This window comes from Neofelis nebulosa, chromosome 10 (genome assembly GCF_028018385.1).
Source record: "Neofelis nebulosa isolate mNeoNeb1 chromosome 10, mNeoNeb1.pri, whole genome shotgun sequence".
NCBI classification, from domain to species: Eukaryota; Metazoa; Chordata; class Mammalia; order Carnivora; family Felidae; genus Neofelis; species Neofelis nebulosa.
Window position 1 is genome coordinate 87,907,991 of NC_080791.1, and position 26,778 is coordinate 87,934,768.

The 26,778-nt window shown below is 45.6% G+C and overlaps 1 long non-coding RNA gene across 2 annotated transcripts; it reads right to left on the reverse strand.

Annotated features, from left to right (window-relative positions):
* Positions 1-14,526: 14,526 nt before the first annotated feature.
* On the reverse strand, positions 14,527-20,968 carry LOC131487677 (uncharacterized). 2 transcript variants are annotated; one of them, XR_009249879.1, is made up of 3 exons: positions 20,284-20,968; positions 18,484-18,707; positions 14,527-17,846 (listed from the first exon to the last, which is right to left on the reverse strand). It is a non-coding gene; the product is annotated as an uncharacterized LOC131487677 (long non-coding RNA). The 2 variants fall into 2 exon arrangements; XR_009249878.1 differs by having other exon boundaries at positions 18,510-18,707; positions 20,284-20,964.
* Between the last annotated feature and the right edge of the window lie 5,810 nt (positions 20,969-26,778).

Consider the following 26,778-nt stretch of genomic DNA (forward strand, 5'->3'; position numbering starts at 1 on the left):
AGTCTTTATTATTTCCTGTCTTCTGCTGTTTTGGGGTTTTATTTGCTGTTCTCTTTCCAGCTCTTTAAGGTGTAAGGTCAGGTTGTGTATCTGAGATCTTTCTTCCTTCTTTAGGAAGGCCTGGATTGCTATATACTTTCCTCTTATGACTGCCTTTCCTGTGTCCCAGAGGTTTTGGGTTGTGGTGTTATCATTTTCACTGGCTTCCAAGAAATTTTTAATTTCCTCTTTAACTTCTTGTTTAGCCCATTCATTCTTTAGTAGGATTTTATTTAGTCTCCAAGTATTTGTTACCTTTCCAAATTTTTTCTTGTGATTTCAAGTTTCATAGCTCTGTGATCTGAAAATATGCACGGTATGATCTTGATCTTTTTGTACTTGTTGAGGGCTGTTTTGTGTCCTAGTGTGTGGTCTATTCTGGAGAACGTTCCATGTGCACTGGAGAAAAATGTATATTCCACTGCTTTAGGATAAAATGTTCTGAATATATGTGTTAAGTCCATCTGGTCCAGAGTGTCATTCAAAGCTATTATTGCCTTGTTGATTTTTTGATTAGATGGTCTGTCCATTGCTGTGAGTGGGGTGTTGAAGTCTCCTATTATGGTATTACTATTAATGAGTTTCTTTATGTTTGTGATTAATTGATTTATATATTTGGGTGCTTTCAACATTTGGTGCGTAAATGTTTACAATTGTCATGTCTTCTTGGTGGATAGACCCCTTGATTATGATATAATGCCCTTCTGCATCTCTTGATACAGTCCTCATTTTAAAGTCTAGATTGTCTGATATAAGTATGGCTACTCTGGCTTTCTTTTGTTGACCACTGTAGGTGACTTCTAAAAGAAGTGAGCCAAGGGTACCACCAAGAATGACCTGTATTCCTAAAACTTGGCTAGGATGAATCATTAATTTTTTCCCATCTTATTAAAGGAAAAAAAAACCCCTCAATTTGTAGGAATCCTGTATTAGGAAAGTTCTGCAGTGCATGGCAACACCATCTTCTCTTAGGGGCATTATAATTTCTTCCTTTCCCCGGGAAGATCTGGCCCCTTAATTTTTGTATTACAACTGTCCGTACCTCAGTGCAGGGTTTGCTCTTATCTCTTGATAGCGCAGGGATCTTCTTGTTTTCCTCTTCCATCCCAGGAGACTGAATGCCCACTTTTGTCTTCTTATTTTCAAAGGTAGGGGCTAATCTTAGACTAGGCTTTCTTAAAATGAGGCTCAGGGAATCAAAGAAGGTCCAGTTATCACCCTTATGCATCAAGCACTAGTATTCATTCAAAATGTAGTGTGTCTGTGAATGTTTCTCTGTGGAGAGGGTCAATAACTTTCAAAGATTATCTCAAAATGGTCCACAAGCTTAGACTCAGTAACTGAGTCTCTCTCTCTCTCCAAATAAGTAAATAAACTTTTTAAAAAAAAGGGTGGAGGGGAGTGCCTGGGTGGCTCAATCGGTTAAGCGTCTGACTCTTCACTTCTGCTCATGTCATGATCTTGGGTTGGTCCGGTCTGTGCAGATAGCTCAGAGCCTTCTTGGGATTCTCTCTCCCTCCTTCTCTCTCTGCCCCACCCCTGCTCGTGCTCTCCCTTTCTCTCTCAAAACAAGTAAATACACTTAAAAAAAAAAAAAAAAAGACTCAGTGAGGAATGTTCCTCTGAAAAGGTTGGTTTTGCTGGTTAAAAAAAAATTTTTTTTAACGTTTTATTTTATTATTTTAAGCGACAAAGAGGGACAGAATGCAAGCAGGGGAGGAGCAGAGAGAGAGGGAGACACAGAATCCAAAGCAGGCTCCAGACTCCCAGCTGTCAGCACAGAGGCCGGTGCGGGGATCGAACCCACAAACTGCGAGAGCATGACCTGAGCCAAAGTTGGACGCTCAACTGACTGAGCCACCCAGGCGCCAGTTTGGCTCGCTTTTAGGTCCCTACTGGAGTCAATATCAGTGCAGCCCTATTCGGTATCCCACACTTGGGAACACTCGTTGTCTCCCTCCATGTCTGTCTCTTGCCCTTACCTCCAACATCCGTGTTGATGTATTAATATTGTATTATTGTATTGTTAGTTGTAGTATTTATTAGCGTTGTATTTGTATTGATTTTTTTTTCAGGAGAAAAATTTGAAAATCATTCTTGGTAATCCGACTAGAAGTGAGAAGACCAAGCAGCTACTTTATCATCTAGATAAAGTTCAGTGCTGGAGGGCAGAAGTTCAGAAGTGACTTTTTCCGCACCTCAGGAGAAGCAATTGGTATGGTAGATCCATGAGGACCTACGTGGATACTGGGAAAATCCTCAAAAATGGAGCAGGAGGCTTGGAACACCAACCACAATGGTAACGTGGAGATAATAGCAGTGGTGATGATAATTGCTGGCCTTTAGGTACCGTTGGCCACCTGCCAGGGGCCACTGAACCAGCAGTAGGGGGCGGGGCCACAATTGCCCTGGAGTTCTGTCTCACTCTGTATTACACACTCTTTCACTTAGGGTTTTGGCAGGTAGAAGGCTTCGATGGTAAAAATGAAATATCACGAGAAATCAAGCAATTTACATGGTAGGAGTTTTTTCTAGATTTCTTCCCTAGGACAGGCCTGAGCTACAATGAAAGACCATCCTCTCCCAAAGAGGCTATTTTTGAAGGATGTTGATCAGGTAGCTTTAGCACAGATCCTTAGACATAATTGCTATTCTTTTTTTATGTCTTCTAAATCATTGATTCCTATGTTTACATATTTCTACATTGTCCAACGCAAAGAGGGAGGGGGGAGAAAAGGAACTACAAAGCACGAGCTCCTGGCGAAGACTGAAACGCTAGCCATCAAAGTATTCGTGGACTGTGTCCCTTTGCTTTTTGCCTGTGATAGTGACATTTCTCTGGGAATTGCATAAACTGGGGCAAAATTCAAGGATAGCATTCCTTCTGAAAATATGTTTGGTGAAAAAAGACAATTATGTATAAATTCTAGACGTTGCCAATTTTCAAGTTATGTCTAAGGTAACCCTTCTTTCCCTTCTTTCTACAGGTTCCAAGAAATACTATTCACCCATTTCTGCCACCTTTCTTTTTTTTTTTTTAAGTTTTTTAATGTTTATTTATTTAAAAAAATTTTTTTTCAACGTTTTTTATTTATTTTTGGGACAGAGAGAGACAGAGCATGAACGGGGGAGGGGCAGAGAGAGAGGGAGACACAGAATCTGAAACGGGCTCCAGGCTCCGAGCCATCAGCCCAGAGCCTGACACGGGGCTCGAACTCACGGACCGCGAGATCGTGACCTGGCTGAAGTCGGACGCTTAACCGACTGCGCCACCCAGGCGCCCCTAATGTTTATTTATTTTTGAGAGAGAGAGAGAGATACAGTGCAAACGGGGGAGGGGCAAAGAGAGAGGGAGCCAAGAATCTGAGGCAGGCTCCAGACTCTGAGCTGTCAGCATAGAGCTCAGGACTCAAACTCACAACCCCGGAGATCATGACCCCCGAGCTGAAGTCGGTCGCTTAATCAACTAAGCCACCCAGGCGTCCATGACACCCTTCTTTTCTTCTCTTCCAAGTGAGAGAAAATGGTGATCCTCCATATTTTTATGTCTTTACCTTATGTATTAACTGTATACAACTCTAGTAATAACACTAATGGTGGCGGTAAGAGTAGTGCAAGATGAAGGGAATGATGTAAATTTGCCTCTATGCTGCCTAGTTAATTGTAGGTCACTCAGAAATATTTATTACGTTATAATCTGTTGCAAATCGTTCAACAAATACTTAGTGAGTACTAGTGAATACGTGATGTTATGAGATACTGGGTAAAGCGATAAGCAGACAGTCCCTGCCCTTAGGTGGTTTTAGTTTTCTGTTTTGTTGTCATTGCTCTTCTTGTGCCATAAAGAGAGGCATTATGTTTCACAAGCAGGCTGGTATAGATGGTAATAGCACTCGATTCCAAATCGGAAGACCCAGATGCTAATTGTTGCTTTGCTAGGAACAAGATGTTCCCGTGATCTCAGAGAAGTCATTCAAATGTCTTAGTATCATCTGAACGAATATGATAGTCAAACTCGATTTTTATACTTTAAAGAGTTCTGCCAACCGTAGAGCCTTGTTTGGTGTTCAGAGGACAATTAGCTTGACTGGGTATGAAAGGGTAGCCTTCATGTTCTGCCTATAAGTCTACGTTCCAGGATCCGTCTACAAAGTCTTTTTCACCTTCTTTAGTAGTGGTCAGATCTTCAGAAACCTGGCTTTTGACACCTAAGCTCATCTGAAAATGTTTTGTGGTGGTGGTTGTTTGTTTTTAAGATATTTTCTTTTTTTTAAGAAATCTCTACACCCAATATGGGGCTCGAACCTACAACCCTGAGATCAAGAGTTGCATGCTCTACCAGCTGAGCCAGCCAGGTGCTCCTGAAACTGTTAATTAAAAGAAACCCAGTTTAGTTATTTATCTTTTTCTCTAGAAGAGGAAACCATTAACAACAACCGTAAAAAATTCACATGGCCGGGGCAGGGGGCAGGGGGCAGGGAGAGGGGGGCAGGTGTGGTGCCTGGGTGTCTCAGTCGGTTAAGTGTCCAACTTCTGCTCCGGTTATGATCTCATGGTTCATGAGTTCGAGCCCTGCATCGGGCTCTCTGCTGTCTGAGCAGAGCCCACTTTGGATCCTCTGTCTCCCTCCTTCTCTCTCTCTCAAAAATAAATAAACATTAAAAAAATAATAAAAATGTTTTAAAAAAATTCACATGGCTTCTTGTGGAGGAAGGAATCAGAACGTCAAAAGTGGGCTGATTTCAGCCAGCAGCTCTCATCACATGAGAATCTCTTGTGAGCTGACTGGCCATGTAAGGAATGAATACTCATTTTCGTGGACCTGGAGAGTATGTTCGTGCTTACCCATCCTTATCCTCCATCTAGTTTCCCACGGCTTCATGTCATGTGTTAGCCAGACACATCAAGGCTTAAAGGTATTTTTTGCTGTGAAAGTTAAATTTCAATAGATAGTTAATTGATTTTTCTAGGAATGAGCCTCTAAACATGGCCACAGCTCAGGGACACTGACCGACCCAGTGTCTCTTTGCTGAGGCGATGTAAACACGAAGCAGATAAAGCGAAGTGAGTATCATCAGAAGAATAAGGCCAATGCAAGATTTGTAAGCAGTACGCTTTTGTTGGTCAAAATAGCTTGGAAAATTATTGACAAATTTTTTTAGCCTCTTCAGATTTAATTAAGATTTAATTTCTTGAAGAATTGTGGGAGAAAGTGTTTCGACACCCAGATCTGCGAGTAATCAGTGTTATTCAGAGGATCCATGAACTTTGAAGTTTGGTAATCCTGCAGCCAACAAGAGCAGTTCTCAAACTTTTATGTGAGTGTATTATCAGGGTAGCTTATTAAAACACATATTCTATTCTTTGGTTTGGGGAGAAAACAGATTCTGCATTTCTTTAAAAAAAATTTTTTTTTAATGTTTATTTTTGAGAGAGAGAGAGAGAGAGACAGAGTATATGAGCAGAGGAGGGGCAGTGAAAGGGAGACACAGAATCCGAAGCAGGCTCCAGGCTCTGAGCTATCAGCACAGAGCCCCACGCGGGCTTGAACTGGTGAACTGCGAGATCATGACCTGAGCCGAAGTCAGATGCTTAACCAACTGAGCCACCCAGGCGCCCCTGAGACTCTGCATTTCTGACAAGCTCTGAGGTGATGCCAATATTGCTGGTCTTGGGACCATATTTTGAGCAGCATGGTCCTGATAGTTACCCCACCTGTGGAAAGCAGATGAGCACAATTCTTACCTGCGATCCTGACCAGGAATGCCTATTGCCAGGCATTGGATGGTATGAGGTTAATTGCTGCCCTTGGCCTCTACATTGACTAGAGATCATTTTGTAGTGCTACTTTGGCACTGTAATTGAAGTGGTGGGGTATATGCATATATTTTCTCTTTTTTGTTGTTTATTTTATTTTTTATTTTGAGAGAGAGAGAGAGAGCATACGTGTGTGAGTCAGGGAGGAGCAGAGAGAGAAGGAGACAGAGAATCCGAAGCAGGCTCCTGAGCTGTCAGCACAGAGCCCACTGCAGGGCTCGATCCCATGAACCGTGAGATTGTGACTTGAGCTGAAATCAAGAGTCTGACCCTTGACCAACTGAGCCACCCAAGTGCCTCTATTTTCTCTTAGAAACAAAGCTGAACAGCAAATGGGCACATGGGCAACAAGAAGAAGGATGTTAGACTCAAGTGTTTCTAGAAAAAGGTGGAGATCAACGGCATGCTGAGGCATTAATTTTGTTACTATATCTAATGCATGAATAATCTGTTATTAATTTAGCCTAATAAATCAATGATTTCTTTTTTTAATTTTTTTTAACGTTTATTTATTTTTGAGACAGAGAGAGACAGAGCATGAACGGGGGTGGGTCAGAGAGAGGGAGACACAGAATCTGAAACAGGCTCCAGGCTCCGAGCCATCAGCCCAGAGCCTGACGCGGGGCTCGAACTCACGGACCGCGAGATCATGACCTGAGCCGAAGTCGGACGCTTAACCGACTGAATCACCCAGGTGCCCCAATGATTTCTTTTTAATATAAGTAAAAAGTGGCTATGCTGACCACGTTGAAATGAATTCCCTTGACCTGAATTAATGAGAGGAAAATTGGGGATGACAATGAGAAAAGAGCGTTGGTTTTCAGGATGGGATTCATTTGTTCATTCAATAATGTACTGAGCTCCTTGTGACGGGCCAGGTGCTGTGCTGGGTTCTCAGTCCCTCTGTGAAAATTTCACACTCATTGGGAGCATACTGACCCCAAACAGCTCATCTTAAAATGAACTAAAATCGTGATCCTTGAAGGACAAATAAAGCATGCTTTGAGAACGCTGAAAATTGGGGTATTTGACTTGGGGGTGTGAAGGAAGTCTGCCCTAAGAAGGTGAGGTTTGAGGTGAGAGCTGAAGCATGGATTGGAATGTACTAGGTGCAGGGGTTGGTGCTGGAAGGCACCAGAGGAGAGAAGGAGCTTGGCCCACATGTGAGGTCATCCACGTGTTGACGCGTAGCCTCCCACCCATCTGGGGCCTGCTGCTGATGAGAAGACCCCCAGGGCTTTCATATACATGCCCAGCCTAGTCTCATCCATAGCAACATACCCACCCCTGTGTGGTCCCGTGGGCTGCCACAAAATGGGGAGTTCTTCAGCCCACCCCTTTGCTTCCACTTCCCCTGAGCCTTATTAACCTGTAGGCTTCAAGACTACCAGATTTTAAAACTTCTTGGTTTTGTAAATAAAATGTAGATTGCACTGTGATGATAAAGTAATACTTGCAAGTGCTTTTATTTTATGGTAAAAAAAAAAAAAAAGAAAAGAAAACTTGGGTGCCTGGGTGGCTCAGTCGGTTAAGGGTCAAACTCTTGGTTTCAGCTCAGGTCATGATCTCGTAGTTTGTGAGTTTGAACTCCACGTTGGGCTCTGTGCTGACAGCTTGGAGCCTGCTTGGGATTCTCTTTCTCTTCCTATCACCCTGCCCCTCCCTGGATTGTTTTCTCTCTCTCTCTCTCTCAAAATAGATAGGTAGAAAGAAAGAAAGAAAGAACACTTAGCTAGTTTTTTCAGACTCACAAACCAGGTTTGGGAAGCCCTACCTCACATTAAATGGGCCTGGACTTTGGACAGTCTGGAGTCTATTAAAATTCCAGGGATCTTGACAGAATACTTTGTGAGCACGTTGGTGTTCAGAATAGTGCTGTGAGGTGGGCAGTCATCACCAAGGCTTGCCTGAAGTTACGGTGACCAGTAAATAACGATAGAGCTAACATCGAACCTGCCTCCTACATATAATCTCTTATCATCTCAAGTCTCCTGCTTGGCATTGCTGTCTCAGGAACTCCTTGAACCTTTCTCCTTCTGAATCCCCTTACACCCAGCCCCTGGACCTAGAGGGACAGGTTTCACACTAATGCAGATATGACTGTCTCCAGGACTCAGTCTCTGGGGGCACTTTGTTGTAGGGAAAAGCGGGGAGGGAAATGCCTGTGAATCTGTGTACCTCTGGGTCATGGAGACCTCTAGGTCTTTTTCTCCTCTCCTCTTACTGTTCTCCTCCTGAGTCACATTTTTCCTGCCCCAGGTTCAAAAACTTAGATGCTGTGGAAATCTGTCTGTAGTGAGAAATCTGGACACCAGGGGGCAGCACGAGACCATAGCTTTGTCCGAGGATTAACCATGTCCTTCTAATCAGCTGGCTCCCCAGCCAAACTCAGGATCTCGGGTTCCCAATCATGTCTGCACATGAGAATCATCTGATGAACTTTTATAAAATCCTGGGGGCCTGGGCTCCATCTCAAGCCAGTTGCGTCTTATATCCCTGGGAGAGGGGCACAGGTGTTGATAGACTTTGAGTTTCTCCAGTGATTCTGATATGCAAAGAGTTGACACCCAGGAATGGAGAACACTGAATCCTGAAAACTGCAAAGGCTTTTAGGAATCACTTAGCCCAGCCCCACAGTTCCATTTCACAGCTGTAGAAACTGAAGCCCAAAGATAGAAACAATAGCCTTAAGGCTCATTGGAGGACAGAACCCAGTGTTCTGACATTCTGCCTGTTCTGTTTCCTCTGCAGCACATAGTCCTCCATGTTTTGGTGAGGCATGGGCATGGCGGGGGGCGGGGGGCACCAAGGAACGCTCTTTCCCTCCTTTGTGATCTCAGGGCTGTGTGGTCCCTGGTTCAAGGAGCTCCTGTTGATGGAAGCATTCAGGACAGAGCTATAGAAATCAACTGGAGAGTAACCCCAACTCTGTGTGGGCTGAGGTTCAAAGCTTACGTGCTCCCAGAAACCAGGGGATTGAGAGAGAGGGAGTGAGGGCAGCTACCGTCAAGGAGGACTTTCTGCAGGTGAGGCACGAGTAGAGGACTGGCTGGATGTCGGTGACCCATGGATGGTAGGGGCCACATTTCAAACCAGAGGTCCAGGACAAATGATGGGCATTGCTGGGGCCAAATGAGCCCAGTATGAGTGAGGCAAAGGTGAGGCCTGCAGACCAGTGGGAGTTGACGCTATGAAACAGGATTGGAGGCACAGCTCACGGAGACAGCAACGTCCAGATAGAGGAACCAAGGAACCAAGGCTTTTCATGAAATGTTCTAGATTTCAATCTAGAAACATGGATGAAACTGTTTGAGCCCAAGAGGGTCACAGGTGAGCTGAGCCTCAGAAAGATGCCACTGGGGGCTGGATGGATAGAGGCTTTAAGATGGACGCAGGGGTTCCCTTAGTATCATCCTTTTCCAGGCCCTCAGAACTTAGACAAGATGGGACTTTTGGAAGATGTTCTGGCAGTATTTGCTGAATAGAATATAAATAGAAGAATGCCCTCAGCGATGGGTTGTGGCCGAGAACAGGGATGGCAGAGAAGATACAGAGTAAACAGAGAGTCATTTGGAGAGTAGCAGGGGTTCATGTCTAGGGGCTTTTCAGACAGTTATGGCAGTGTCAGAACTTCCATCACCCCAGGGGAGTAGGACAGTGGTGTTCAGGGTGAGGGGTGTCTCCCCTACTCTTTCTCTTCTAGTCAGGATATTCTTGGGGATCCCCAAAAACTCCACCTTGAGAAATCTGTAGAAGTCCAGCATTAACCTTCCACCCCACCCTCATACATCTTTAGAGCTTTATGATAGGAGGGCCCCTCTTTACCATAGTATTCCATGATGTATCCAGCCCAGTTCTGCCCAGCCTGGCCTACCTCTCTTGGGGATTCTGGGTTGTTCAGGAATCATGTACATTGCACTTCTCTGCTTGTCAGATTTCTCGCCAGTAAACCCTATTTTGTATTTATACCCTATGGCACTGGTGATATGCCCCCTTGTCCTTCTTCCATGACATCTGGTCACCACATAGGTACACACTCCATCTTTCCTGATGCTGGGTGTTTTGGGAAGAGACCTTGTTCAATTTGGCCTCCTTAGGGATAGGTGGGTACTATTTTGCTTCTCAGCCATCCATGTTTTTATATGGGGTTGGAGGTGGTGGGGAGGGGGAAGAAGAGGAATCAAATAATACTATCTTCTATTTGCAAAGCAATACAAACCTTTCAGGACATCATCCCTTTCACTGTTCACTGGAGCCTTCCAAAGTAAAGCATTTCCCAGGGAAACTGCTACCCAGGATGACCCCATCTGCACTGTTCAGCCAATCCAGTGCAGGGTGTCCCTTTTTCTAAAGAAGTGCCCAGAGGGTAAGCTGTTTCCTCATGTTGTGACCTGGACAGCAGTATGAGACAGGAACACCAAAACTATTAAATAGTTCCTTATTCCAATAAGGGTTTTAATAATTATATAGGTTTAAGGCTTTACTGATGCCGACATCTTTGGGAACTCTGGAATGCTGTAAACAATCAGTTGTACATTCATAGATTCCAGATTATTTCCCTTTGGTGTCTACTGTTCTATTAATTAGGGAGATTTGGCAGCTGTTGAAAAAATCACCTTCTCAAGATGGCATCATTGCTTCCTCCTTCCTTAAGGAAGATTTGGTCCCCTGGTCTTCCAAATTACACGTGTCTTCCACTTGGCTTGGGGCCCATTGCTGCCATCTTCATAGAAATGGGTACGGGCATCTGCCTGCGCTAGCCGGCAGTCGAGGGGTTTGGCGAGAAGTCTCAGTGGTTGACCTTGCCAAAGAAGACATCCAGATGGCTAACAGACACATGAAAAAATGCTCAACATCACTCACCATCAGGAAAATGCAAATCAAAACCACAGTGAGATACCACCTCACACCTGTCAGAATGGATAAAATTAACAACTCAGGCAACAACAGATGTTGGCGAGGATGTGGAGAAAGAGGATCTCTTTTGCATTGTTGGTGGGAATGCAAGCTGGTGCAGCCACTCTGGTAAACAGTATGGAGGTTCCCCAAAGAATTAAAGATAGAACTACCCTACAACCCCCAAATTGCACTAATAGGTATTTATCCAAAGGATACAGGTATGCTGTTTCGAAGGGGCACATGCACCCCAATGTTTATAGTAACATTATCGACAATAGCCAAAGTTTGGAAAGAGCCCAAAGGACTATTGACTGATGAATGGATAAAGAAGATGTGGTATAGGGGCGCCTGGGTGGCTCAGTTGGTTAAGCATCCAACTTCAGTTCAGGTCATGATCTCACCATCCGTGAGTTCGAACCCCGTGTCAGGCTCTGTGCCAACAGTTCAGAGCCTGGAGCCTCTTTCAGATTCTTTGTCTCCCTCTCTCTCTGCCCCTTCCCTGCTCGCACTGTCTCTCTCTCTCCCAAAAAAGAAAATAAAATAAAAACATTAAAAAAATGTTTAAAAGAGGTGATATATGTATGTATATATGTATGTATATATGTATGATATATATATGTATATATACACACACATATATATACACACACACATATATATACACACACACACATACATGCACACACACACACCCCATTACTTACATACAAGGGAACATTACTCAGTGATCAAAAAGAACGAAATCTTGCCATTTGCAATGATGTGGATGGAACTAGAGTGTATCATGCTAAATGAAATCAGTCAAAGAAAGACAAATATATGATTTCACTCATATGTGGAATGTAAAAAACAAAACAGATGAACAGATGATAAGGGAAGCAAAAGTAATATAAAATCAGAGAGGGAGTTGGGGCACCTGGGTGGCTCAGTCGGTTAAGCGCCAGACTTCAGTTGGGGTCATGATCTCATGGTTTGTGGGCTTGAGCCCCTCATTGGGCTCTGTGCTGACAGCTCAGAGCCTAGACCCTACTTCAGTTTCTGTGTCTCCCTCCCCTGCTCATGCTCTCTCTCTCTCTCAAAAATAAATAAACATAAAAAAAGAAAAAAACAGAGAGGGAGACAAACCATAAGAGACTCTTAAATACAGAGAACAAACTGAGAGTTGCTGGAGGGGTATCGGGGTGGGGGATGGGTTAAATAGGCAATGGCATTAAGAAGGGTACTTGTTGGGATGAGCACCGGGTGTTGTAAGTGATGAGTCACTAAATTCTATTCCTGAAATCATTACTACACCATATGTTAACGAACTTGGATTTAAATGAAATAAAAAAAAAGAGTTTCAGCTGTTGAGGGATCTCCTTCCTTTTCCATTTCTCTTGCAAACAGCTAAAAATCTTTTATCTTCCTCTTATTATAAGATGGGTCTGTGGAATCAAATAAATACACATATGGCCTCCAAGGGTGGGGGGTCAACCCAATGAAACTTATACAAAATTTTATATGCATGTGCATGCCTCACTGAGGGGAAATGATTAAGAACTTATGGCTGAGACTTGGCAACCATTGAATAATCCTCAGGAAAGGCTGGCTCTCCTCCATAGTAATGGAAACAAGGTGAAGACGTCTGGCGTCTCCAACTTTATCTAACATTGTGCTAGAGAGCTCAGCTAGTGCAAAGAGGCATACAGACTGGAGAGGAAGGACCAAAACTTTTTTTGCAGATGATCATGTATATAGAGAATCCTAAGGAAACATAAAAAATCAGCTACATTATTAAGTGAATTTAGCTAAGTCAAAACATACAGGGTCAATATACAAAAATCAATTCAACTTCTATACACTAGCAATGAACATGTAAAAATACCATTTATAATAGCACCTACAATATGATATATACTCAGGGAAATCTTTAATTGATTATATGGAAAACATGTACATGGAAAACTCTAAAAATGCAGAAAGAATATAAATGGAGATAAATACCAGGTTTATGGATGGGAGGCTCAATATTGTTAGATGGCATTTCTCCCCAAATTGAGTCACACATTTGATACAATCCCTATCAAAATCCCAGCAGGCTTAGTTTTATTTTGTTTTGTTTTTTTTTAGAAGTTGACAAGCTGAAACTTACAAATTCAAAGGTCATAGAATAGCCAAAAAAATTGTGGAAAAGAACAAAGCTGAGGGACATAATCTGCCTAATTTTAGGACTTACTGTAAATACATAGTAATCAAAGAGATTACTGTACATTTAAGTATAGAAAGAGAAACTAATAGAATCATCTAGAATTATATTGTATATATAATACATACATATCATACATGTAATACACACACAAAATTGATTTTCAGTTAAAATACCATTAAAATAAAATTAATTTAATGGGGGAAATGGTGTTTTCAGCAGATACTGCTGGCAAAATGGTGTATCTTCTTGGAAAAGTAAGTGAATATCAACTCTTAACTCACATCATACACAAAAGTTGACTCATGAGGAGTCACAGAACTAAATGTAAGGGTTAAAGCCATCAAGGTTCTAAAACATAGGAGAAAATACTGTAACTTTTGGGAAAGCAAAGATTCCTTGTGGAGGGATAAAAAGCATGAACTGTAAAAGTTGACAGTTGGACTTCATCAAAATTAAAAATTCCTGTTCTACCAAAAACACTAAGAAAATGAGAAGGCAAACTTAGGGGCTAGGAGAAAATATTTACAATATACATATCTACATAAGGCTCATACCCCAAATTTATAAAGTACTCACATAACTCAAAAAGGAGACAAACCAATTAAAAATGGGTGTGGTAAGGATTCTATGATGACCCCGATGACCAACCCATGCCCTTGTATAATTATCTCTCCTTGAGTATGAGTGGGATCTGTGAATATTATGGATGTCACTCCCATGATTAAGTTATATTATATGAAGGCATTTTGACAGATGTAATTCAAGCTAATCAAAGGAGAGATTCTCTCTGCCCCTCCCCCATTCATTCCTCTCTCTCTTCTCTTTCAAAAATCAAAATTTAAAATTTAAAAAGGGAGATAGATTATCCTGGGTGGGTCTGAGCTAATCAGGTGAATCTTTAAGTGAGGTTCGAGAGGCAGCAGCAAATTTTTCCTGCTGGCCTTGAAGCAAAGCACCATGAGTTCTATAGCTGCAGGGAAATGAATTCTGCCAACAAACACGTGTGCTTGGAAGGAGACCTGGGCCCCAGGTGGGACCCCAGCACTGCCCAACACCTTCCCCGCAGCCCATAGGACCGGAACAGAAGACTCAGCTCAGCTGTACCTGACCCACGGAAACTGTGAGACAATAAATGTGCTTTATTTTTCTAGTCTTATCTGACATATTTGTGGTGATATGTAGAAGGCTAATACAGTAGGCAAGTGAGCATACCCTTCACAAAAGATGTGTGAATAGCCAGCAGTTACATGAAAAGGTGGTCCACATCAGTAATTGTCAGAGAAAAGCACATTGCAAACAAAATGGACATACCTCTACACACACACACACACACACACACACACACACACAAACACACGAGCGGCTAAATTTTGAGGAACCCCCGCCCTCCTCCCCGGCAGTACTAAGTGTAGCATCTGGAACTTTCATGGCTTTGGGAATGTCAAATGGTACAACCATTGCAGAAAACAGTTTGGAAGTTTCTAATGAAACTAAATATACATTATCATATGGCCAGGCTATTTCACTTGATATTTACTCAAGAGAAGTGACAACATGTTTCCATGCAAAGACTTACACGTGAATGTTCACTGCACTTTTTATTCATAATAGCCAAAAAGTGGAAACAGCCCAATTGCACATCAACAGGCGAACACGTGAACAAATTGTACCGTGTCCATACAAGGGAATAGTGCTCAGCAAGGGGATCCTTTTTGGGGCGTGCTGATAGCAATCTTCTAGAACTTGACGGTGGTGGCGGTGGTTACACGGGTATATATATTTGTCAAAATTCACCTAACTTCACACTTAACAGTGGGTGAATTTTATCTCCAAATTATAATACCTCAATAGAGTAGATTTTTAAATGCTGACTCTCCCAGCATGATTTTATGTGCTTGAAAATGATCCCCCACAGAGGTGTAGGTGGATGGAGGTCAATTGCGGGAGGGATGTCCTTGACTAGGAAGTAGGGTAGGGTCCAGTGTTTAAGTAGAATTGCTGGCTACTGATAAAATCGGGGTAGTTCTCTGTTTTCTGGCTTAAATGGGAAGCAGTGTAGCAGCTGAGAGGGAGGGAAGGTGGGGCATTGGAGGTATGGGGAGCAACGAAAGGGTATAGAAGAAATTTCAGAGAGAAAATGGACCTCAGGCCTGCCTGCCACCCACACGCCCACCCCATTCACCTTGAGACTCCGTTCCCACATTCCTCTTCCCCATCATTGTCGTATTTGAACCTTGAAAGAGTGGAATTTCTGTTTGGAATCTTAAATTTGTTACCATCATTATGGAAACTCCAGGCCAGGCGGCCAGAGTGACACATTGTGGCAGGGGGGCCGGGAGTCTGCAGGGGGTGCTCCCCGACCCCCCTGCTCCTGCACAGTGCTCACAGCATCCAGAGAGCTCTGGGGCTCTGGGAAAGCAGCCTAGGGGTGGTGCTGGGGAAGCCCAAGAGAGAGGCTTCCGGGAACAGAGTGATGAGGAGTGGCCACGGGCAAGTGCGAGGATCCCCCCAAGACTAGAACTAAGAGACCGAAACTAAGAGGCAGGAAATCAGGCTCACAGGAACAGGACAGGAGGTCAAGCTGCCAGGGCCTGGGACCTAACAGGGAAGTCTTGGTGCCGAGGCGTGGCTCTCCCCCTGCTCCTTCTAGGCCTTTCTTCCTGGCACCTTCAACAATGACTCTGCAGAGGGGGCCCACTCTAACCTGGGTACTATTTCCTAGCTCTCAGAAACACAATTCAGGGCATAGTCCTTCTGCACATCTCTGCTTCTCTACCCACACCCACCCAGGCCTACCAGCTCCTGCACTAGAACCTTCCTGCCGACCCACCTGTGTGGCCTAGGGCCACCGAGCCTAGGGGGAGCCAGGAAATCTGACAGGTCCACTTCCAGCAAAACCCCCAGCCTAGTCTCCTTGTTAGAAGAATGCCGACTCCAGCCATTTGAACTGACTCCTCCACTGAGGGGACTTTATGGACTTCTGCCACTTCTTCAGTTGTGATTGCTGTTGTGTCTTACCCATAAGGGACTCCTCTTTGGGAGTCATATCGTCTGCATGGCCAGGTGTCTGTAGACACTCAACCTGCCAGAGTCAACTCTGAGATTTGTGGTTTTAAAAGACAGTATTGGCCACTAAAGAAGGTCACCTCAACTTCCAGCCCAAGAAGGAAATGCCTGTTTCCAGCAGCCATTTAGACAGTTACAAAGCTAGAATTAGGATTAGAAACAGAATGCTTTTAAATAATTTTTTTGCAATATGTTTCTTAAAGCTCCCTAAGTAATTACTGGCTCAAAGAGGCTTGTGAACCAAAGACACTGTGGCCCTGGGGCAGGGGCAGACTAGAGCCTAGTCAGACTCTTTCTGCTCTGTGACACGTGACAGAGTTGGGCCAGAGCCCTGAGGCTCTGAGAGGTTATCTTGCCCCAAAGACACATTTCTCCTTGGTTCCTGGTGCTCTTCAGGCAGAGGTGGTACGTGAGGCCCAGTGTGTTCTGGGAGATGCTGGAGTTTCAGTGAATCTCCCCACATGTCAGCTCAGCCCTCCCAGGTGAGATGCAGCCAGGCGAGAGCCTGCCTATACAGTTCCGATTTTCTCCCCTGTGAGGCACAGACAGACTGGTTCCGTCATGGTTCCCACATCCCTGAACATTCAGAGAAAAATGCAGTATTAACGGAACCTCTATTCAAAAACACCTTCTCTCCCGAGAGAATATTAAATATGTTAATTGGGGTCAATAGCAGCTATTGCCAAACCGTGGGGAATCTGCTTGTTTTGTGGATCTCTGGACAGGGCAGAGGAGGGGGCAGTGCAGGTAAAGGCCCAGCCCTTCGCTTACTCAGGGTGGGAGGGAGCCACGGTTCTGGAGCACAGCCCCTGCCTCAGTCTCCCACTGTCAACCAGGGAGCACGCCAAGGCCTTGGCTGCTCCCAGAAGGTGTGAGGTCAGAGAAGGAGGAGGTATGAAATAGTCATTCAGAAGAGTGGGTTAGACAGCACCCCCAGCCATGCCTACTTGAGGTTAAAGATCATAATAAGCTCCATCATCAGGGTGGGGAGGCTTTCCTCAGCTGCCCCCAGCTATGTTCCAGTAGGCAGGAGTCAGCTAGGAGGTGACCTTGACCAGGGGGTGGGTTGCCACTTGCCAGATAGGCCCAGGGAAGGGAACAACCATGGAACATCAGCTGGATGTCAAAAGACAAAAGGATGTGTTGCGATCGGATTCTATCACACACAAGCTGGGCGATCTTAGGGGAAAAAAAATCACTCAACTTCTCCGATCTGCTCTTTTCTCGTTCACAAAACCGGTATCAAAGCACCCCTTCCACGAGGTTGTGTGCATGAAGTGATGTGCTCTGTGGGCAAGTGTTCCCCGTCTGGAAGGAGCCCTGGATGGGGTGGGTATTGCTCAGGGGTATGACTGGTGTGTGAAGGGCGGTTTGTGGTCACAGGTATTGACTGAGCAGCCCCCAGGCAGCACCGGCTGGGGTGCGAAAGCTGAGCCAAGCACCTGGACATGAGCATCTCCTCCTCCTGGACATGAGCATCTCAGATGTCCTCACAAACAACCCCTCTCTTGCTGAGCTTGGCTGCTGCCCTGTGGGGATCCTCTAGGTAGCTTCCCGCTCTTCTAGTTGAAGGACCAGTGGTCAGAACCTGGCTTTGTTGCCCCTTAGGGGGAAGAAGTCTCTCCCAGGAGACTCCTTACACCCCCACGCAAGGGCTGCCCAAACCTCTCAGCCCCAGGTGCAGACGTCTGCTGGCTGCACTATCATTTCTGCAGCATATACCTCTCTGTCCATGCCTTTGGAATTCAGGGTGGAGGCTGTGGCCTGTCCTTTGTGTGGGGCCAGCCAAACCTCAGTTTCCTGTCCATTTCTTCCTCTGCGCCTAAGCCGCAGGGTCCTGTGGACAAAATCGGTCAAAGATCATCCTCTCCTGCCCAGGTGGAGTGTTGGTCTCCAACCCCAGCACAGCCCTCGGTGCCGACTGGGGCTTCCTCCCAAGTGTCTCTGCTCAATTCTCGCCCCTGGCCTTTAGAACAGCCATATCAACCTGTGTCCCTTTCCCTCAGACCTTCGGCCCCTGCCCCTTGCCCTCTCCTGCCCAGGGTGGATCCTGGCACTCGACACTCTACTCTGAACTTCTCAGCAACACCTGTCCGTTCCTGTTCCCTCTCTTCTTTGGGGATCCACCACCCCTGCTCAACTGGCTCCTTCCCACCCGGGTCGAAATTAGCTCACATCTCGTCCATCTTCAAACACAAAGCCAAACCTTGACCTCATTTCTCCCAGGCTGAGCCGTCTTCCTATTCCCACACACTGTACCCAGACTTGGGGTTTCATTTTAGTGCTGACAGCTCCCCAGCCATCACCTCCTTTCCAGAGCCCTTGTAAAGCACCGCTCCCCAACTGTGGCTCCTGCTGGACATGACCACACAGATGTCCCACATGTGCATCAAAACCCAGCTTCAAAACTGAACTCTCCCCCCTACCCCTGCCCCTCGCACAAACCCCATCCCTCCCCGCAACACGACCCTCACACTGAGGTGTAAGACATGGTCCTCACAATTGCCGAGACTCCTGGGTCCTTCCCTGGATGACTGCTTTAGCGTGCCGCTCTGCTTCCTGACACGGCCGGGTCATCTGTCCCCTGCAAGACCACCACAGTCTCCTGGTTTCCTGCCTTCAGTCATGCGTGCGCTCAATTCACATCCCACAGAGGAAGTAGAGGCAGCTTTCAAGATAAATTCCATCATGGCTGTCCCTGCTCAAGACATTAACGGCCCCATTAACCTCATTAAAAGAAAGTGCAAGGTGCTGCCGGGCCCTTAAGCTTCTCCCCACACCCACATACTCCAGCGGCTGTGAACTTCGGTTTCTGCGATGTGTTGTCTTCTCCTCCAACATTTGCCGAAGCTGATGCCCCAGTCTACAGCCTCTCACCTACGTCACCCCTCCCCACGCCCTTCCTTAGGCTCTTAGCTGAGAACTCATGTCAGCACTGCAGCCTCTGCCGAGGTGCCCACAGTACCCTGCACTTCACCAATTACAGCATCATCCCCCCGTCGGCCCCCCTGACAGATGAGCTGCCTGGGTGAAGACAGAATGTGTTGTTTTGTTAAATCTTGACCTTCTAGTAAGTTCTAACAATCTGTAAAAAGCCTACGCAGATGGGGATGTAGGTGGACAGACTGCAGGCTGGTCTGACACCCAGCTGGCTTTCTCTCCCCACAGGCCTCCCCGCTCCCCGCCCTGCTGAGCCCTTGCCTAAACGCTGAGGGTTCCAGTTGGGTGTGTCCTACCAGCTCACCAATGTCTCAGGGCTGATCTGCCTGTCCCCCCCACAGAGCAAGCACAGCACCACCTTTGACTCTTCTGGTCAATCAACTCCCTCTCTTCCTTTTTCCAAAACTAAGCTCCGTCAGCTGTGACCCTGATTTCAGCCCTTCCCACACCCTGAGGGGCCTTTCTCCATCAGTGACACCCCATAGCCTCTTCTGTACCTCCTAACCTGAAGATAAGTCCTATGTCCTTGCTCAGTGCTACATGACCCTCTCATGCCACCAGGCTGCAGCCCCACACACCTTGCTCCCTCCCCTCATGCTCAGCAGCTCCTCCAACATCTTCAATCTCCTTGCTCTCCTGGGGGCTCCTGAAGGGCATTGTGGGCACGTGGACTGTAGGGCTGCATAGACATGCTTTCACATCTCATCTCCACATCTGTCTTGCTCTGTGACCCTGTGCCACTCACTTCCTATCTATGAGCCTACTTCCTCATCTGTAAACTTGAGCTGATTAACGGTTCCTCATATGTTGCTGCATGAAAATTAATGCAATAACACACGCAGGTGCTCAATAGATGTTCCTTATTGGGGTCCTGACCCAATTCTCCTTAAAGCCTTCTACCCCCAGAACTTCAGTGATTTTGCACCACCTTAGGGCTGCCTACCATCGACTGAACCCTTACTATGTAACTTCACCAGTACACGTAGCTTTCACCGTAGGTACCCATTTAACAGATGGAGGTGTTAAAGCAAAGAGAAGACAACAGAGACCCAAGAAGACACAACCAACCAGGGGCAGAATCAGTATTCAAATCCAAGCTGTCTGGCTCCAGACCCCTTGCTTAAACCCCTCTGCCGTTCTGTGTCCAGTTCTCCGGGTAGTCTCGGCTGGGTCCTGGATGTCTCATTCCTCCTTGATCAATGCCCCCTTTCCCTGATTCATTTACTCACAAAGCTTTGCATCTCAGTCCCATCCTACCCCCCACCTCTGAGCTTGCGGGACACCTCCTCTGGATGGCCCGCCTTCATCTCAGGATCAGAGAGTCCCAGACTTACTTTCAACCCCCTCCTCTGGCATCCAGTGACCTGATTTTGCAGCTTTATTGGCAAATTCCTTTCACTCAGCCTTGCAGCCTAGTTTCTTGTGAGTGTGCCTGCCTCCTTCATGGGGCTGTGAGCTCCCAGAAGGCAGAACCCTGTCCTCATGGTGCCTCTCTCTGCCTCAAGTACAGTGAAGGCAGATGAAACTCTCTCTCAGATCATATCCTACCCTGATTTCCCTCTCTCTCTGCAGGGAACTATTCTTTATTCTTTCTTCCCACCTCTGAAATTTTTCCCTTGCCTCTGTCTCCCACATCCCTCTGCCCTGGTCAGGACTGCCTTCCAACTGTCTCAGATTCTCCATGGCCTTCTCATTCCAACCGCCCAACTGTCATCCAGCAACAGGCCTTCACCACCCTGCCTTTACCATGGTGCCCCTGCCCTTCCCTTTTTTTTAATGTTGCCTCTAATAACCTAAAACATGGTAATGGTTTTAAAAACAAACAAACAAAAAAACACACGTGCCCTGGATATAGCTGTGGGTCACCACAGTTTGCTACCAGAGGGCTACAGGTGATTGGCTGGAGGTGGGAGGAGACAGGTCTTGATAAAAAGGAGTGTTATGTTAGCCTCCAAGATGGCCCCCACAATCACCGCCTTCTGGTATCTATGCCTCTGTGTAGTTTCCTTCCACACTGTCTCAATGTTGGTCTGTGTGACTGGAGAATATGGCAGAAGTGATGGTATGTCACTTTCGAAGTTGGGTTACAAAAGCCGTTGGGGCTCCCTTCTCTCTCTTCTTGCTCGCTCCCTCATCTCATCTCATAACTTGCTCTGGACGAAGTAAGGACACTCAGACAACCCATGAGGCTAGGAAATGAGGCCTTCTGCCAAAAGCCACATTCTGTGAGTGATCCATTCTGTGAGTGATCCATCTTGGAAGCAAATCCTCCAGCCCCAGTCAAGCCTCCAGATGACTGCAGCACTGCTTGACTGCAGCCTCATGAGGCGCTCTGAGCCAGAATGACTCCCTAGGCTGCTCTCAGCTTTTGGCTCTCAGAAACTGTGTGAGATAATCAATGTTATTGTAAGCTCCTGGGTCTGGGGGCCATTTGTTACACAGCAGTAGATAACTAATACAGGAAATGAGATCCATTCATTCACTTCATCATTTAACATATTACTTTTGAGCTGCTACTACAGGTCAGGTACTATTCTGAGTACTGGGAATACAACAGTGAACAAAGTAGACAAAGTCTTTACTATCACAGAGCCTTTACTCTGATCAGGGGAGGGAGATAGCAAGGGGGAAGAGAGATATGCCCAATGTGATAAACACTATGGAGAAAAACCAGTGTAAGGATGGAATGAAGGGTATATATAGGCAGGATATTGATATCTTATACAGGTTGGTCAAAGGAGTCCTCTCTAAACAAGTGCTCTCTGAGCAGAGACCTTAGGAAGATGAGAAAACAAATATACAGGGAAAAGTACACAAGTCAAAGGGAACAGTAGATATGATGGCTCAGTACCCACTCACTTCTTACCATTCCTTTACTCATCCTCAGGACAGGCTACCTCATGTCTGGCCTAAATTGCTACATCAGCCTCTCAAGTACCTCCAACTTGTGCTTTACCCTACTGTGGTCTCTTCTCAACAAACCTGCCATAAAGCCTAAGTGAGAACAAGTCACTGCTCTATTTAAACTCTATAAGGATTCTTCATTTCATTCAGAATAAAAACTGAAATCTACAAGGTACCTGGGTGGCTTTGTTGATTAAGCGTCCAACTCTTGATCTTAGCTCAGGTCTTGATCTCAGGGTAATGGGTTCAAGCCCCACATTGGGCTCCAATGCTGGGTATGGAGCCTAAAAGACAAGACAAAATAAAAAAACCTGAAGTGTTCATCATGGCCTACAAGGGTCTACACACTCTGGCCCCTCAATGACATTTTGCTCCCTTCTCCTCCTAGTCCCTCAGTCCCTCAGGTATTCCATTCCAGCCACAATGGTCTCTTTGCTGTCCCTACAACTTGACAGCAAACTCCTGTCTTAGGGCCTTTGCTCTGGAGCCCCTTCTGCCTGGAATATTCTACTCTCTCCCTCACTTCTTTTAGTCTTTGTTCAGATCTCATCATCTCAGCAAGGCCTACCTTGAGCATATTATTGAATTCTGCAACCTGTCCCCTCCACGTCCAGGCCTGCTTTTTCTTTTTTCCTTCACACTTACCCCTTCTAATATTAAGTGATTTATACTTTTAGTCTATTATATGTTCCTGTCCACTAGAATAGAGGTGCAAAAAGATAGGAATGTCCTTCTTTTGATTCCCTGGGGTTTTCCAGGTAGCTGTGTTCCTGGCACACAGTTGACACTCTAAATATTTGTTAAATTAATTAATAAGTGATTGGATGAGGGTTCCTCTTTTTCCATTGACTGATCTGTGACTTTGAGCAAGAAAATTCTCTTCTTGGGGCATGCTCCTTCTTGATAAAAGAATGAGATTGTTCCTTCTAGGCTATTCTCAGTTGCACAGCATAGCCCACAAAATCCACCTGGACTGTGGACAAAAGACACGGACAATGAGAGTTTGATCCTAGGTGTCTGCCATTCAAAATGCAGTTGGGGAGGCAAACCATAAGAGACTCTTAAATACAGAGCACAAACTGAGGGCTGCTGGAGAGGTGTTGAGTGGGGGATGGGCTAAATGGGTGATGGGCACTAAGGAGGCTCTTGTTGGGACGAGCACTGGGTGTTACACACAAGTGATGAATCACTAAATTCTACTCCTTAAACCACTATTATACTATGTGTTAACTCACTTGGATTTAAATAAAATTTATTTTAAAAAGAACAATTTCATACACACCAAAAAAATGCACTTGGGGGCAAAAATCATGGAAAAAAGATTTTTTTTTTTTGCTGCATTAAGTCACCAACTCTGTCATTTAGCGTACCCTTCCCTCATGCCCGTCTTTGCAAAACTTTGGGAATAGGTATCCAGACAAGTAAAGGACTCTAGGGCTCATTAAGAAGAAATCTGAAGGGGCATCTTGGAGGTTCAGTTGGTTACGTGTCCAACTCTTGATTTTGGCTCAGATCATGATTTTGTGGTTCATGAGTTTGAGACCCTCCTTTGGGCTCTGCACTAACAGTGCGGAGCCTTCCTGGGAATCTCTCTCCCTCCCTCTCTCTCTCTGCACCCCTCCCCTGCTCATTTTCTCTCTTTCAATAAATAAGTAAACTTAAAAGAACAACCTCTGAAGGGGATATGTACAGTATGATGTGCTTTGTGAAAATTAAAACACAGAAAGCCATGTGATATATTTCCCTTGGCTTCACATGTGTATAGAAAAGTACATGGGAGTCAGTCACCAACTCCATTAAAGTGGTTTCCTCTTAAGAGCAGATATAGGGGGCGCCTGGGTGGCGCAGTCGGTTAAGCGTCCGACTTCAGCCAGGTCACGATCTCGCGGTCCGTGAGTTCGAGCCCCGCGTCGGGCTCTGGGCTGATGGCTCAGAGCCTGGAGCCTGTTTCCGCTTCTGTGTCTCCCTCTCTCTCTGCCCCTCCCCGTTCATGCTCTGTCTCTCTCTCTCTGTCCCAAAAAAATAAATAAAAAACGTTGGAAAAAAAAAAATTAAAAAAAAAAAAAAAAAAAAAAAGAGCAGATATAGTTCTTAAGAATAGACATAGCTGTAGCTGTCTCTGCAATGCTTTATTTATGAGAGAAAGAATTCTGACACCAGTATTTCAAAATGTCAACATTTGTTAAATCCAACTTTTTATTTGTTTGTTCTCTATTTGATATAAGTCATCATTTAAAGAAAACTATTTTTAAACAACTACAATAGAGAAGTTACCTACCAGGGTGCCTGGGTAGCTCAGTCCGCTAAGCCTCCGACTTCAGCTCAGGTCTGACTTTGATCTCATGGTTCCTGAGTTCGAGCCCCACACGGGCTCTCTGCTGTCAGCGTGGAGCTGGCTTCAGATCCTCAGTCTCCCTCTCTCTCTGCCCCTCCCCTGCTCACGTGCATCTGCTGGTGTGTGCCCTCTCTCTCTCAAAAATAAATAAGCATTAAAAAAAAGGGCGGGGGGAGAGAAATGATAATTTGTTGCAGTCTCTGCCATGGCCAGCTAATGTTTCCCCTCGTCACTGTCCTTGTCAGGGCAGGGGAAGTGAGGCAGCATGTGCCCCGTGCAGGAGAAGGGGTGCAGCTGGGCTGGGCGCAGCTGGAACTCAGAGCCAGCCGGTCCCCGTGCACAGCCAGAGTGGGAGCCCGAGGTCAGGATCACTTGCCAGCTGTACCTCAGAAGGCTGGGCGACCTTGGGCAAGGTACTTTCAACTAATGCTTTGGTTCCCCCGCTGTATAACACCGCGTCCCTCCTAGGTTTATTCTGATGCTTGCAGGAGAAAAAAAAATCATGAAAATAGCTTGCAATAGCCCCTCATTTGGGGATGGTCACCTGAGGCTGCTGCTCACACACTTAGAGGTTTGCAGGCACAGGTAAGAAAAGATAAGATAAATATAAGCATCTTCTTCCTCCCAGCTTCCAATCTTCCTGAACACTTCAAACACCACTGGTCCCTGGGTATGTCTCATCTGGGACTAAGCCAAGAGACCAGTCTGTAACCAAGAGGCCAGTAGACAGCTCCGGGGCTTCCGCTCCCAAAAGGGAGGCAGCTTCTGCTGCAGCATCCTGTTTCCCAGTCACTTTTCTCCTGAGACGACTTCCGCTTCCCCAGACGACTCCAAATATTCCAGCTCTATTAGCCTGCCATAGAATATATATATATATTCTTCTGGTGCCTGGCTCCTGGGGTATGCATGGTTTCTCCAGCAGGAGCCTCCTACGCTGGCACTCGGAGGATCTCTAATTCCAAGCTCCTGAAGTGCAGAATGGCCTGCAGCTTCCCTTGGCACCCGCTTAACGCAGTTCAATAGAAGAGTGCCTCCAGCGAGACACCTCCCCATGAACAGCTTCTCCTGGCGCCCCAGCAATTTCTCTGCCATCTAGTGAGCCTCTGCCATGCCTGGGCAGTGGCAGAGTGGGGGAGAGGGGACGCCCTTGGACATTCTATCTCAACCCCAGAGGTGGTGGCTCCTCCCTCTATCTACTCTGCATTTTTTCATTTCAGAGTTCCCTTTACTTCTTACTAGCCAATCTTCTGTTACTCTAATCCCCTGTAATAGTCAGTGATTCTTTTTTTTTTTTAATTTTTTTTTTTAACGTTTATTTATTTTTGAGACAGAGAGAGACAGAGGATGAACGGGGGAGGGTCAGAGAGAGAGGGAGATACAGAATCTGAAACAGGCTCCAAGCTCTGAGCAGTCAGCACAGAGCCTGACATGGGGCTCGAACTCACGGACCGCGAGATCGTGACATGAGCCGAAGTCGGATGCTTAACCGACTGAGCCACCCAGGCGCCCCTATGTGATTCTTTATATTAAACATCCTCTGTTCAGATTACCGTGTGGCTTCTTTCTCCTGATTGGTCCCAAATTGATATAATTTCATTTGGGGGAAAGGCCAAAGGAAGAAGGGGATGTAGGTTAGCCCTATGTTTAGTAAGTAGGATGTGCAAGATGACAGAGGCTGTACCCATGTCCGGCCCAGAGGACAAAGGACAGGAAACACTAACCAGAGCGCTCTTGGCATCAGGACCCAAACTCTTAAGGAAATTTAAAAAAAAAAAAAAAAAAAAAAGCTCCCGGGGGAGCCTGGGTGGCTCAGTCAGTTCAGCAATGGACTCTTGATTTCAGTTCATGATCTCACAGTTCTTGAGTTCCAGCACCACATCAGGCTCTGCGTTGACAGTGAGGAGCCTGGTTGAGATTCTCTCTCTCTCCCCCTCTCTCTTTGCCCCTCCCCTGCTTGTGCATGCTCTCTCTCTCTCTCCCTCAAAATAAAGAAATAAACTTTAAAAAAAAAATAGCTCCCCAATTCAGATTGGAGCCACACTCACCACATTTGATAGGTGTTGAAACTCGGTCTCACAGGGGCTAACTAGGTCTCTTTGCTCCAAAGTTCTCTCGGCTCTACCCTGCTGCCTGCTGCCTCCCGGAGTGGAACAATGGGAAGCTGAGCTCTAAGCAGGGGGTTTCCACACACATTATGAAATACAAATGAAATATACATATATATGGTATATATATAGTATATATACACATATATATTATATATATTATATATACATATAATAAGTAATATTATATATAAATATTATATATATAATAAAAAACCCTCAACGTCCCAGAATAAATCTTACAGGGATATTTCAAAGGGTTCAGTGAGAAAATTAGTGTCCGTGTTTGGTAAGGGCTTAACACTGAGCTTTGCTAACAGTAAGTGCTCAGTAAAGTGGAGCTGCTGTATAACAGTATTAATAACTATTGCTCAGAGACCAGCTACAAGCTCAACACTGAGGCCCCTCTCTGGCAGAAAGAGGGAGTGAGGCCCCCCCCCGCCCTCCCTCAGTGGATACCTTCTCCTGGGCACCCTGCAGCACCT